We start from the raw sequence: 16,609 nt of genomic DNA on the forward strand, positions 1-16,609 counted from the left end.
TCTTTTTAACGATAGATGCAATTACGTTTCTATTCTTTCTATAATAGCGAAAATTAGACAGACGAATTTTCATCCATACGTTTATCCATTAGTAGCGCTGAAAAAGCGTAGCATCAGAAACACGCTACCTATGTAAAATATTTAATATAAGGTAAGATTTAATAAAATCCCCAAAATTCCGATCAAAATTCTCTCGTTATTATTAAACGATGATAGAATATTCAATCTAAGTCGTCTTATACATCTTTTGAACGCGCGTTGGGTCTATTTGTCCCGCGGCAAACAATTTATTTCTCTCACGACTTTGTAAATTTTACCGTAGGACCGAGCCGTCCATCTTCGGTCTTCTTTTCCGCGCTACTTTGCGCTGCTTTTCTTGCTCTTCACTTTACCTTTTGCCCATTTGTCTTGACATTTTTTCCTCCCGATTTTCTCTCGGCCAAGAAATCCGCCTTGGAGCGAGATTTATTGCTTCCGATCAATCATCCGTACCGAGGTTGTCTTAGACGCGAAACACACACCAGAACCATGTCCAATTATGGGGAAGTTAATTTTTCACGTGGACGGTAAATCTCAGTCGTTATAGCCGACACTGATTTTCAGAAATATAATAGGAGATGCTTCTTCCTTTGTGGCGACAGAGGGAGAGACAAATAATACAATTATTTTTCATATTTCATGTAAAATTGTGTTAAATTTTATTTAAAAATATTCTATTTCTTTATTTCTATATCCTATATCTATATCGTCGGAAAAAATAATATATTTTATTATATAAATATATAAATTTATTATATATATATACTATTTTTTATAATATTTTTGCTTTTGTAATTGTGTGACAAATACACGCATTTGTTGATTGAGGCATTGTTTCGCCAGTTACTGTTTAGTTGGAGTTGTCGCAAAGGAACGCATTTGTACACCGCATGTCCAAGATCGAATCGAATGTCGGTCAGGAAAATAAAGAAACACCAAGAAGTTTCGTTGCTTTTGCGTGATTTATAAGAGCCATATGGACATAATAGACTACAGCTTAATAGAATGCGAAATTTGAACCATATATAGAAACTGACCTAGATTTATTTCACTATATAGTATATGCATCGTACCACCTACTTCGATATTAATATTTTTTAAATTCAGACTGATGGTAGTCGCGCGTAATTTACCTCGATTCGGCAGCTAATATTCGAAATTGCTAGGAAATTTCGAACGTTTGCGAAACTTAGGAGACTCCCCCGCACGTGCAAACGCGCGGAAATTCCGTTAAACCCGATACGAAATTCTATGTGCGAACGAAATTCTATCGATATATTTATCTTGGACATTTATTGTTCCATGCGACCTAAATTTGAAACCGCGCAAATCTCAAATTTAGCGAAGAGAAATTTGCACGAATGTCACATGTATTTTCTATTGTCAATTGTCGGGATCAACGCGAAATATCATCATTATTTAAAGAAACACGCATGTGATTTTTGAGAAAATTCTTAAGATTTGAAACAATCTGATTTTTCAACATTAATGTGGAAACACATAAGGAATTATAATTTACGATTAAGTAATAACTTGTTTTGATTGAACGATTGGTACTTTTTTTTCTCTGTATCCATAAATCAAAGTCAATAAACTTTCAAGGTTGCCGAGCGAGAATTCTCATTAGCTTCTTATCGTTATCCACTTCTAAATGACCCATCTTCAAACGTCGAAATTCTTCAATGCAGAATCAACAACGATTCCTCACCTTGGAAAGAAAATTGTCGGGGAATTCGCGTAGTCAAACGTTCGAATGAAAAGAAGATAAATATAGGGCGAGACCCTTGAAATTTCTGTAAGAAAAACTCACAATTTATTTCATCTCGATAGGCTTATCGATCGCTTTAATGACCATTGATATTGTCTGGGCAGATTAACTTGAAAACGCAAAAAACTCTTCTTTGCGCAACCGTCCCATCGAGAAAACATAAATCTTATTTGCCTATAAAACTGAAAGATGGTAACAAAAATGGCGCTACTTAAATTCAATATCAGAGTATAATTTTGTAAATGTATTTTGTAAAACGTTCTTGACATCGCGTATGCAAAGAGAAATAAAGCTTATTTTTATTTTTAGCACTTTTTATAATATATAGAGATTATACTTGCTTTATACTACTTATTACAGAGCATGTTGACATTTTCCATCTCATAATTTCATATCTATTATTATTTCTTTTTATATCTTTTTATTTCTTTATACCTAGAAATAATATACAATCTAGATTAATTCAAGTTTATCCATAGCAAATTTTTAATTGTATGATCTTTTGATTCCAAGAGAGAGAAAGAGAAAAAGAGAGAGTTATTTTTTCCGGAAATATTATCCGAGGATTGAGGGTGACTCATTATAGCGATTGAAAGCAGGAAAATCTCTTCGTTTTACCTGAGAGGAACGTAACAGCGGAATGATAGAAACAATGCGACTGATGAAAGCGAAATAATCTCGGTATTATCCTCAGAGAAAAGGCTTAGAGAAGATTGTAGAAAAGGGCTTATTTTTTAAATACTTTTTCGATACAACGATGTTGACAATATAATAATCTTTCGTTTCTTGATGAAAATATTGTGATCGATCAATGTAATCGGTGATCACAAGGGAATCAAATACAAATACAGTAGCCTGCATCCAAAAAATTTGACATGATATGTTGGTACTGATCGTTTTCTCTCGTAAATACCAAAGTGATTTAAAAAAAATTCTCAAATTTAATATATTTCATAGTTGGTTGATAAAAACATTTACAGATATTTGTTTGTAGATTGTCTGTTGTGTTTTTAACAAAAACATAACATGTTTCAAGAGTAGAGAAAAAACTTTTCGTAAAGAATATGTATATTATGATTATAAAATTTCAAGTATATTTTTTTTAAAGAACATTCTTCGATCTTTTAATTGTTGAGATAATCATTAAAAAATATTTATATTGCGTTGCATAAACTATTTTTATATTAGATATATAAAAATAAATCTTATATCTTTATTAACTAATATTTTCACCACAATATTAATATTAAATATTTTATCATATAATAAACATTGGGTTGCTTTTTATAATAAACTCAAATAACGATATTACGATAGATAAATGTGAGACTTCAGGCACAGATACACTAATCATAAGCTTGTATTGATTGTAAACAAATAAGATCTACATTTTTTTATCTGTTATTGCACCCATTAAATTTCATGTTTGTTCTTTCAGAAAAAAGGCATTTAAAAACTAATTTATTCCATAAATGTTTTAATAATGGAAAATTATGCGTGGTATAATATTTTTAATCCTCCCTCTTGTTTTATATTAACTGACATATTACGAATGCCTCATCTCGGAAATATTTCATACATAAAACAATAAAGAAAAAGTTTTATCTTTGGTCCACACACAAGACATAGAATTATTAGATCATGCATATTTTCCTATCATTAAAAAAATGTGCGCAATAAAATTGGTTTTTATTTTTGAGAAAAGAAACGAGATATCTCTCTGGTATAATAACGGACCAATAACCAAATGATATAAACATTTGTTTACAGCAATCATCAATACGAGGTTTTTATATCATTGATAGAAGACCATTAATTATATACAATTTAATTATATTAATTTAATTATATACAATTAAATCAATCAATTATTTATCGTCGACTGAAGAGAATTTTGAGTAAACACAAATTAGTCCCTAAGAAAGGAAGGATAAGAATGTACTATAAGATTGTCTGACATGTATACCAAGAGAAACTCGTATTTGCCTATCGTATTATCGCTATTCTGATCTCGAATATTTTGATTTTTTTAAACGGAAGATTTTTTTAAACGGAAATTTAGTTGGGCTGTTTATTTTTAATTATTATGGAAAAATCGGCTTGAAATTTAAAATTAGCTTTAAGGGAATAATCAGCAAAATAAATCTGAGATACCCTGTGCGTGTCGAAGCATGACACTAGCGAATTTTTATGTTTCATTTCTTTAAAAGAGCAATCAAGTGAAATTATCTGCGAGCGAGATAAACTCGATGAGTATACAAAGTATATATAATGGAAGAAATTATCGTAGACGTTATTGTTGGTGGAGAGAAATGAAACGAGACGTAGAGAGCATGTATCGTCGCGATGAAGCGAGTAGAAGAAGCGCAAACTCGCTCTCGATCATGTGAGAAAAAGAGAAATAGAGAGAGAAAAGGAGAGGGAAAGAGAAAGAGGAAAGAAGAGAGAGAACGGATCGTACTCGCGCGCGCGACGATCCCAGATGGAAGGACGAAGGGGCGGCAAAGAGGGTGGCTAGAGGGCCTGGAAGGGTGCCTAGGACGCGACGCGGTGGGGGTGAGTCAGGATTGGCTTTTCGCGAATGTGAAACTCACTAGTACGCTACCACCCACGCACGTAGTACGCACGTTCGCTCCACGTGTGCTCCGTCTAAAAGTTATCCCCGTTTCTCTCGCATCCAACGTGCGATCAGTAACAACGAGAGAGTTTTTCTTCAGGAACAAGGATTCAACGCATCCCGCGATGTAACTCGGAATAAACCATCTCTGCCGCAAGTATATCCAGCTGGGAAGATATTCAATCACAGAGAGAAAGAAAGAGAGAGATAAGAGAGAGAGAGAATTGTCAGTTACTGAGGAAAATTCGAAGATAAATAATGAAGAAAAATTACATGTCAATTGTCATATCATAACGAAATATTACATAAAACGGAGATGGAGCGTGCGATTAGAATTTACACTTGTGGATGTCATCACCGGGACGTATAAAGTGAGAACGAGAGATCTCCTTTTTTCTCTCTCTTATCGAAGAAAACACATTCACGAGGATAAACGAGAGCACAATTGGGCGAATGTCACGAGACACGATATGATATAAAAATTTTTGGCATTGTCTATTATCAAGAAAGAAAGTGAGCCAATACGATCTTCTATCTCACATGTTTGTAGCGTGATTTCCCGTTGAAAATTCGATTCGCTGTCGGATAGTAAGGATGAGTTTAAAGATCGGAACATCATATCCGTGATAGAAATATTCAAGATGATGATATTACATTACACGAAGCAGAGAACTTTTCACGTTTCCGACGATGGCGAAACTACAGATTTCCTAAGGCACGATAGATCTGAGTTTCCCTGAAGAAATCAAGAAGATCGAGGATTGTCGTTTTCGGCACAAAGTAAGTTTTAAAAGAATTTTAAAAGAATAGTTGAATCCAGAGAGTAGATCCATTTAAATAAAATGAAATATCAGTTATTACATTTATTACTATTTATATACATTTTTGATATTTCTCTACATGTATTATAAAATTATATAAAAAATAAAATCTATATGTATAGAATTGTTATTATTTTAATTAATTTTTAATCGATATTATATAGTTTTTTCAATTCATTTAGCTAGAAATGCTTATTTTTATTTATTTCGCTATTAATTATTTTAAATATTATATATGTAAATAATATTTTATATAATGTATTAATATATATTATATAATGTATTAATATATATTAATATAATTGTGTGTGTGTAATTATTTTATAATTGTGTGTGTATAATTATTTTTTTTTGCAATCCAATAATCTTATGAATTCATTCAATACTAATTGCTCAATATTAACATTTTGACCATTATTCATTTAGCCATTATTCGTACATCGATTGTAAAATTACATTATTATGGTAGAAATCAATCATTATTACAATAGGAACCGATGTAACGATAAAAGAACAAATAATAATAATAATATAAGAATATTCACAAATAAAATATCATGACAATTACATTTGTAATTATAAAAGTACAATGATATTACAATGCAATTTGATACAATTGGTGAGTGTGTTATCTAATAGGTATGGCTTCAATAGATAGTTTGAATGCGATTGGAGATAAAGCTTCTGCTATTTTATCTGCATAAAATATAAAGCTATTCTATTTCAATTTTTGCGCATGTATTCTCGTATATTTCTCGAGAAACTTGTCAAAATTTAATAGGAATGGAATCGATACAAAAATGTCGAAATAAAAAATTGTGTAAATTTTACATATTTTAGTTTTCGATATATAATTTTATTGATTCTTTTTCTTAAAAAGGGGTAAAATATTGAGATTTTTAAACAGTGAAAGAGAGAAAGAGAGATGGAAAGTATATTAAACTCTTTCAAATTTTTGATATTGGAAAGAATGAAATTGAATAAAAAATTTCTTTTCTACATTTTAAGTAATTCGAAAAATTGATTTTGAAAACAGATAATAAAAGAAATATATGTGTGAGATTCTATTAATATGTAACTGTTAAATCGTTCTTAATGTATAGGATTTCACATATTTCACATCCGCTAATTTTAAATTTGCATTGTAATATTCGTTCATCCGTTATCGATATCGAATATTGCATCATTACACTTGAATTCTTCTCTTATTGCGTTACTTTTTCATTAAGCAAAAATAATCAGCTTAATATTATGGCTCTCGAAATTATGGAAATTCAATTTACCACACTTTGGTGATGTATATTGGGCAAAATGAAAATGTAAGGAGTACGAAGTGAATATTATTTGCGCCAGTTCTTCATCTTTTTCTCTTTGCTGACATGAATTCACTTTCAATTATGAGCTCAACGTCATAGCATAGAAAATTGCAATTGAAAGAGAGAAAATATGTGTCTCTTTATAACTGAGAGAGGAAACGAATGAATAAAATAATTTATAATACCTTATAAATTACCGTTAAATTCTACGCTGTTAGTGGTTTAGTCGGTTCCAATTACAAATATTTTTGAACGATTTTTCTACCGTGCGTATCGGTTGCAGGTGTGGATTCGGTTTTGCAAGTAACTAAATAACGTTCGTGGCTACCCTGATGCGTCGATGAAGCGAATGTTCATCTTCATTAAATGCAAAGACGTTAATTGAATATTCCATGAAACGGAATACCGCTGTCAGGAAAATAGATGAGAATGTATCACGCATTATTTTACGATTACAATCAAAATGTTACAGAAATGATCGATTTTAATATCAAATTGATGATCACGGACGTCACGATATGATTTACACGGACGCTTTGTATTTATACGAACGGCTATATTTATTTTATTTTGAAACATTAATTTTACACACATCTGAGTATCATTAATTATTTAATATTATAATATATATGTAACAGAAAATTATAATAGGATGGGAAATAATAACATTGATGAAACGTTCCTTTTATAAATACGATTTCTAATTACTTTTTTAATCACATAACGCAAAATCATTTTATCCTTTAACGGTTGCGATTACATTTGTTTTTTTTTTTCAAATCTAATTGCTTTCAATGTATTATACGTTACATAAAATTGTTACATATTACGTTACATATTACATTACATATATTGTTACATATAACGGCATTATAATGTAATTTTGCTGGATGACGCGACAGATTTTTGCCATCTTTTTTACACGTACTTTTCTTGCGATGAGTTAGGAAAAAGTGTTGATCGTCTAGGCTAAAGATATATGAGATTGGGAGAAGATCGAAGATTGAACATTCGTGCGACAAAAGCTGCCGTTATAAAACTTCCCTTACAAACTACCGATGTCGTGATATAAACTTTTCGATTTATGTTACATTATTACCTTTATACTATTTCTGATTTTTTTTTTATTATAAAATCATAGTAAAATATCTAGAGAATATATTATCATTTTTCAAATTTTATCCATGCTGATATATAAAACATTTTATTTTAATTTTACAAAATTGAAACTTAATAATTTCTATAAGATTAAAATTATTAGATAAAATTATTCTGTTGTTATGAGATAGAAATAAAATAATTCACGAGACAATAATTGTATATACATGAATCTTCACTAAAATCAAGATAGATCAATCAAAGTTTGCGATATTAAAAAGTTTCGTTATTTGAAGAGGATAATGCAACATATATAATCTCTATTTTTCTTTTAACAAAATAAGTTATATTCACAATTTTATCCAGTAGCTGGCAGCCTCTTTTGTACGAACATTATGTATCTCCTACGAAGGAAATGCAATTACGCTTGCGACGTACCGAAGTTTCCGTTGAAAGGATGACACATTAGAATTCATTGATTTTTTCTCGCGTCATAAAGAAAATATCGATTGCAATGATAAAAGACTGTCTATAAGGGAATTTGAAATAATGACGCAAATATATGAAAGAATCGATATCATACTTTATTCTAAAGAAAATTGCTTTTCTCCATTTTTTTTCTTTATTTTTACAACTGAAATAAATCGTAAAAATGCTTTTTTTGTCCAGAGATAATCTCGGGCAATGCTTAAATTTATTTTTCTGATAGTCCGCGAATTGCAATCTTCTCTCAATTTACCAGATTGTATAATTAACAATAAAAAGCTTTTTTTCAGAAGTCATTCTGTTCAATTTATAGAGCCATTTTCGAGAATTTAATTTTTCTACAAAATATTTACGTGGATATTTTTGATGAGTTTTAAAATATAAACAAAGCAATTCTGCAACGAATGATGTTTTACGCATAATAATGAAAGCACAAAGCAGGAGGCAATTAATGTTATTGGCCAATGATAAGTCGTCTTAAAAATATACAAACAATTAATAAAATAATTTAGCTCGCGCAATAATAAAGTATTTATATTGCGCAATTATTTTTATAATAACGAATCGTGCAAATGGAATCGCGGTTACTTTAAAAACGCGATGAAAAAGCTACTCCAACAAGGCGCTAGTTCGAGTCGCTGTTTCGAGACTCCTTATCGTTTAGAGGAGATGAAAACGTAGAGTTTCTCAGCGATGGCATCTCTTTCGTGGCCAGGAACACGTAATCGAAGAACGTGGCTCTCCACTGCCGGAAAATCAATGTTATCTAGAGAGTATCCAGAAGAAGAAGGAGAAAGAGAGAATAGAAATTAAGTCGAGTGTTCGGTGCGATGATGTTACTCGAGAGCAATTTAATAAAGAGACTAAATTAATTCACGATCGCAGTGATTGTTTTCGTTTCTTTATCTGTTTATTCATTCATCTTTTTTCGGACGAATGACCAAACGTCAAAAGTTTTCCACCATGTGTAATTTAAACGAAATAGGTTGTCACGCGGACGCGCGTGTCCGATCCACCTACGTGTCAACTTGCGCATGACCGATGGTCATGTATTGTATAAACCCACGCTATAAATACCAAAATAACAGATTGATTTATGATCGTGCGTATCTCTCTTTTTTTCGTGATTTACGGTATCTCGAGGCGCCGTCGAGGCTGCTTGTAGAATACAGAGAGAGAGAGAGAGAGAGAGAGAGAGAGAGAGAGAGAGAGAGAGAGAGAGAGGGAGAGAGAGAGAGAGAGAGAGAGAGAGGAGAGTTTATACGTTCTCTCTATCTCTAAAATATACATTTATCTTCTCTACTGATGAGGCTGTGACAGATAAATTAAAATTTCCAGTCGATAAAATATCGCGCACGCTAGATAATTCACGTCTACATGTCAAGACTGAATATATTTATATGCTATAATATATTCTCGATTTATGTATTATAATTCTCCCTTATTTTTTCTATCGTTTACGACGATTTATCATTGAAAAACGTGTCATATTCATCGCGATTATCTTGAACTTACGTATTAATGTAACGGAAATAACACAAGTCGATACTTTTCCGTCCTCATTCTTCTTAAACAGTTGATCTGTTGTTCTTTCCAATTCTTTTTCGCTATTATCTTACAAACGTACATATCATAAAACATTTAACTTCACCTCTAAAAATCGATCTTCCGAATTTATTATACGCGATATGCATTATGGTATTTTATCCTCGAATATAGGCAAACAATTTGAGGACTTTCTGTCCAGCCATTTTGTATACACACAGTTAAAAAAGATTTTTTGTAGAGCGAGAAAAGATATGAAAGTAGATCTGCAAAGGGCAGAAAGAGAAGAAGGAAAAAAAGGAAAAATAAACTGTAAAAAGCGAGATATTTTGCGGTGGAAGCCACATTCGCGATACATGTAGGCTTTCGACACATACACGCACTTAATCGCGCGTACCTGTATCGGCGCACAACGATGGGCCGGTTGAATTTTGAATGCGACTAATACACGAGACCAGCGATATACCTATCTACCTAGCCACGAGATCGATAAAGGCGTGTTTTCGGCGAGAAATGGACAAGCGTATACACGGATACGTAGATAACTATTGGCCATTCCGAAATTCCCACCGCCGGAATAAATTCGCTACAGGACTTTGCTCTTCGGTAAATTTTCCGAGGTAAATTCGCACAAACTGAAGGACTGTAGCAAAATTATATGCGGTATTCGAGGATCTTGGCCGTTCTAATAAATTGAAATAAAATGTGTAACATAATCGCGATTTTTCGCGGCAAAGAAAACAAGCAGAGAATTTGTTAGAGAAAGCTGGAGAGGAGAGGGGAGAGATCATCAGAATTGTAAATATTTATTTCTCTCTCGTGTCACCTCGTAAATACGAATTGTGAAATAGCGTAGCGATTCAAGCGTATCGCGCGAGTTATGTGTTGCCATTTCGAACTGCGTGATCCGTTTGCGAACGCTTACATCCGCTTACAAATGCTTCATCAAGAGTATCTCTATCTATTGAAAACGGAGCATATTGATCTACATATTGAATAGAAGAGAGAAAATCTAAAGTATAAAATTGTCTCACGCACAATTTGGCGAAATATGAACAATGTTTCTCTATGAAATTTAGAGAGAGTTTTCTTTAACGCGGATATATTGAAGATGTTATTTTGTATTTCAAAATTTTTATCGTTTAATATCTTAATAACTGAAAGTTTCAAAGTGAAGTTATATTGAAGTCCACTTTAATTTAAATAACGAACAAAGTTTTGTTACTTATTTGCGCCTCCAAGTTCATTCGGAGTGATTTCTTTCACTTTCAATAGATCCTTTTGTTTCGAAAGAGGACGGTATATATATTTAATCAAAATTTACTTTAAATTTGTTAAAGAAATAATAAAAAAATGTGCGTATATTAATTTTTTCCTTATGATTTAATATGTATTTAAAATGTATGTATTGTCCCTATTTAAAGAAAACTTAAATAATTTAACTTATTAAATTGCTTTAAAAACTTTTTTCAAGATTTTGACTCTCGAATTTTGCGCCTAAAGCTATAGGATTAAATATAATTAATCAACGTTTTAAAAATATAATACGTTATTAAGACTATTATATCTTTAGCAACTTAATCTTCTTAATGTATGAGAAAAGGAGAAAGTTATGATGACTTTGAAAGGGTTGAAAGATCTCTACTCTCTTTATATATTTCAGAATATACTTATTATTAGACGACAAGATTCTCAAGTTTATTTTTTTAATATTCTCTCTCTTCTGACATTTATCCAACAAAAATAATTCCAAATAATTAATTTTATTTTATAATAAAATAATATTTTTACGATTTAGAAAGAATGAGATTTTTTAATTTAATTTATCTTTCAAAAGTTTGTTTATTTACATTTTAGTAATATAAATATTATATATAAGTATTCTCTCATTTTTATAAGTGTATATCATTCTTTTCCATTTTTTCCTTTTTTAGAAGTCAATATCCAGCAGTTTATATGCTTTATGTGCAGAATGTCACAAGAGAGATTTTCGGCGCTCATAATCCTTTCTCGATTCTTCTGCAAATCGGAACAATGGCAGATTGTTCGATTTTACGCTGTAAGAATACTTGTCGAGGAGATTGCAAGCTCCGGTTATCGAATCGAGTGAATTAATTGATTGAGTTTGCGAAAGTAAACGAGAGGAGGAGAAAGCTTTGCGCAATATTATCAACGATATAAAGTGATTCAATCTACGGGATGATTAAGAAACAGTACTAAGACGTCTTCCGTTATACGACATGATTACATCAAATCCTGTTGTGGTCGTTTCGGGGCGGATCTTCTCCCTTGAATATTACATTCTATACATACAATATATCACTCTTTTACAAAATATTTAGGACTGCAATTTTTTCCTTAATTTCTTGGATTAATTTGAAATCGCATTCGCGAAATGTATATATCTTTTGAATTATTAATGTGATTGAGAGATTTTTCGTGAATCGAATTTTAGAAATGCAAATTAGTAATCAAACCTTAATCTTTAATTAATATCAAGTGGATTATTGGCACTTTAATTCGTGGAATTTTTCATGAATCGAGTTTTAAGAATGCAAATGAATAGTAAAACTTTGATCTTTTAATTAATATCAAGTTTTTGAAATAGATTAATTAATTCGTTGCTTAAATACAAGGACATTTAACTTTAACTTTAAATATGACAGCCGTTAATTAGATTTTCGTTTAACATGTACGGAAAAAAATGTACCAAAAAATTTCTCGATTAAAAAAGTGACGGTAATTTTGCAACATCCTGTATTTATTCCATATAAGATAATAACTCGATTAAAATAATGAGCATTTCAGTTATTCTATCTTTATAATACAAAAACGTGGGTGTTTCCGGTAGCGCTCGTATACGTAATTACGTCTATATATATGCAAAAGATGCTTATGCAATCTTTTACATTTACGTTGCTCGTGACGACGTTTTTATCGCCCATGTGTTCCTCTTTTTTTTTGAACTCTTGACATTGTGCACTGATAAAGGAACCAATTTTTGCAACCGATAATAATGGTGTGGTAATTAATTTATATTATATATTATGTATTATTATATAATATATAATATAAATTAATTACCACATAATTATTATTATATAATATATGTAATATTATGTAATATATGTATTATTATATAATATATGTAATATTATATACATTTTATTGAACATATTAATGTGTGTTGTTTTGATAAAATATGACTTTTCATGTTCTATGATTTTTATTCTTTTTTACATAAATAAAATAAAAAGTACGTATATATATTTCAGCTTTTAAAATATATTAAAAAACTAGCCAATTCCAGGATTATTTTTGTGCTAATATATGGAGGTGTTTTTAAATTATTTTAAATATTGTATTATATATAAATATTATATAATAGGAATGCGGTAATATATCATACTGTTCTATTTTCTCTTATTAATTTTCTGAAAATGTAAAAAATATATATAAATCGAGAGATATAACGTTATCGAGAGTACATTTGACGAATCGATATAGAGGAATTCTCTACAGTAGGTCACACGGCGAGGCATGGAAGAGAACGTTATAGAGAGGGTTGAACGGTGTGATACGTCATAGAGCGAGCGAGAAAGTGAGAAAGAGAGAGAGGGATTTCTAATTACAGCAACTGTCCTTTTAAGTGAGATTTACTGCGAATTCCGCGTATTAATTGGCTGCCACCAGTGCTGATTAAACGTATTGTTTGCCGATTTGCTATTGTCATGAAATTCGCACCCCTATGACGTAACGAAAATAATAAAGTGCACGAGAATACATGTCATACATTTTTTATATTTTGTATACATGCATGTATATGTATATATCAAAATCACTGACTGTTCTTTTCATAACAGATTCTCTGGTCAATTTTAAAATGATTTTTTTGTTAGCGAAAATCGAGACGAATTAAATTTTGATTAATTGCCAAAGAGGGACTTTTTACAAACTATATTTGTAGAATTAAAATCACATTCTCCAATTAATAATAGATATAGTTTACGTTAATGAAATTTTTATTGGGGGTCATTTTTAGAGTCATAAAAATATATAATGGATTACATATAATACATACATATTTATCACTCACAGAGCATTTGATTATTCACGTTGTAATCAGATAGATGATAATTTCATTCGAGGTGCAGCCAATGTAAATACATTTAAACATTAAATACAGGCACAATTCGTCCTGCTCGTAGCGTGGAATTAAATTTGCGAGAACGATATATAGCGTTAACGATATCGCTTCACTTTCGAAGGCATGCGTTATCGGTTATTCGTTATTAAATGTAGAATTTATGTTTCTATTTATTATTCAATATTCCACGTGCCGTATTGATTGTGAATTATAGGATTCTATCGAGAAATTGAAACGCATTGTAACACAGTCGAAGTTTAATAAATTTTGCGATTAGGCTCTCGCGAATCATATTTATCTATAAAGAAAACAGATAAGTAAAATGAGAATAGAGATCAATTTGAATATATCCACATACAATGAGATAATATCTTAAGAAGAGAGATTAAAGAATCTGTTGTTATACGTTTACTCTTTTATTTTTGCTCTTAATCTATATCAATAAACAAATAAAGGATTATTCGTAGCTTTTGCAATTTTAGCGTTTGACATTTTTGACAACGAAAACTAACGTGTGAAAGCGAATTCTGTAGCTAAATAGAATAATAAATATTATTCCATTATCAATCGCCTTTGACTTTTTAATTCACAAAAATTATCCTCATGTGCTATGATTATTTATCTAAAATTATTAATACTTATTAATAATCTTTCTACTAACAAGAATTGAAACTTTAATTCAAACTCTACAAAGAATGAAATACTCTGCGTCCATTTTTCTGTTTAATTCTGACATATTTCGTATTAAAAGTTAATGACATAGAAAACATAGAGGAGAGGTAAGGTGAATTGGAGAGAAGATGAATAGTACGATGAAACTGATTTTCTCGAGGCAACGCGTTCTCACGTGCAATATCCTTGACAGTCCGCACAAACGGTCGCTCAAGTAGCTGTATAATGAAAAGTGGCCGAGGCGCCACCGAAGGAATTCCGACGATCCTTTTTCTCGTCGTTTACGCAGTCGTACGCCGATGGGGGAATTACTTTCCGGCTACAAAGTTAGCTTCATAAAAAGCTACATCGAGTGAAATGGTCCCCCCGTATGTGATCAGACTCCTGTTTTTCTTATGTTAGACTTTTCTGGCGCCGCGACAAATATTCTAAATATTCGATCGTGAGAACACATTCCAGCAGAGTAAAACCGTAAAACTTGTTTATTTCGATGAATCTTAGAATGCGTAATATACTTTAAATTTTGCAATGGATTTTCATTGTAATTATAGCTACGAATAACTCTAATTTAAACAAATAGTCTCAAATAGTACATTTGATGCAATTATATTTCTCTTTTTAGAGAAATAAATGCGAAATATCTTACAAAATAAAGATACAACACATTTATACACTACACAATATAATATATACCTATACAGTTTAGTTCTAAAAATATATATATTATTTTGATTTATTTATAATATCAAAAAATAAAGTTACATTATATTTTTAAATATCATTAAAAATAAGCAGACTGCATTTTTCTTTCATTAAACAATACAATTTAAGAGAGTAGAAATTTAATGTGAATATAGAAATTGCTTTCCTATTAATATTTCCACTTTACATAGTTTAAATTATTTTCTCGGAGATAAAATATTGAATAAAGATTTTGAATTATGCTTTTAATTAATAATGCTTTCAATAAATCGTGAAAATAATATAAACACAGTAATAAATATTGACTGTTCACACATACAATTATATACCTTTATTAAGATTCTTTTACACAATATTATGCATTTTTGAAAAATATTTTTTTTTATTCACATGAAAATATCTTTTCGCAAACAAATAACGATTTATTTGGACAAGAGAAATAAAGTAAAATACCACGCTGATTGTTAAATATTATTTTCAACAGCGTGTGCAATAGCTAAAAATTCCGCTTAACTTTGTAGACAGTGATACAGATGGAAACTTTCGCGAAATTTGTTAGAGGAAAAAAATTTCGGGGCAAAAACTGATCGTGGTTGGTTGTGCATCGCGCATCTGTTAGCTGCAAAAACAAGCTCGGATTTACTTCCAAATGAGAAAATGAAAATTGCACAACACGATCGAACGCTTGAATGTGAAATGGAGGTGTAACGGAGCGGTAGATCGATTGCGGACAGATCAAGATTCAGATTAGGACCCTCTCTTGGTCAGTCGACCAAATATGAGCGGCTTACGTTATATACGTTAATATACAGACATGAAAGCAAATTGAATAGAGCTTTCATAAAGCAAAGGGATGGTAAAGCTAAAGCTGTCGTCACTTGCAAACCGACAATTTACGGCTAAAGGACCAATCTTCTCGCTCTCTCTCTCTTTCTCTCTCTCTCTCTCTCTTTCTCTTCATCTCTCTTGTCAAAGCATTTGTACGCGCGCGCGTATCATATTTATATTGATTTGAAATCGCACATCGATATGCCGATGCCGCATGATTTGATCTGTTCACCTTAATGATTATCATAAATTATGTATTTTGTCATCGTGTATCCGTAGCACATCGACGTTAGGCAAATTAAAAAAGGCTTTAATTCATTATTTTCGGATTTAGTATTTTATTATTGAACTTGTTCGAAAGTAAGCGTATTCAGATGTTTCTCTTACACTACTTAATGAAAGACGTTATCTATTATATATATATATATATATATATATATATATAATAGATATATATATATATATATATATATATATATATAATATATATCCGTAGAATTAAAAAATATAGAGAATGCCTCTTTCTTTCGCTTCGTTTTATTTTTTTCTTCATCATATCAATATCAATTT

At 30.8% G+C, this 16,609-nt stretch overlaps 1 protein-coding gene across 1 annotated transcript in view; it reads left to right on the forward strand.

Moving 5' to 3' along the window:
• Positions 1–4,119: 4,119 nt before the first annotated feature.
• The window catches only part of LOC105249312 (atrial natriuretic peptide-converting enzyme), a 41,687-nt gene continuing 29,197 nt past the window's right edge, over positions 4,120–16,609 (forward strand). The window contains exon 1 of the mRNA XM_025414724.1: positions 4,120–5,204. The gene's annotated coding sequence lies outside the window, so the exon portion shown is untranslated. The remainder of the gene's footprint in view (positions 5,205–16,609) is intronic.

Source organism: Camponotus floridanus, unplaced genomic scaffold, assembly GCF_003227725.1.
Source record: "Camponotus floridanus strain SB8 unplaced genomic scaffold, Cflo_v7.5 scaffold89, whole genome shotgun sequence".
NCBI lineage: Eukaryota > Metazoa > Arthropoda > Insecta > Hymenoptera > Formicidae > Camponotus > Camponotus floridanus.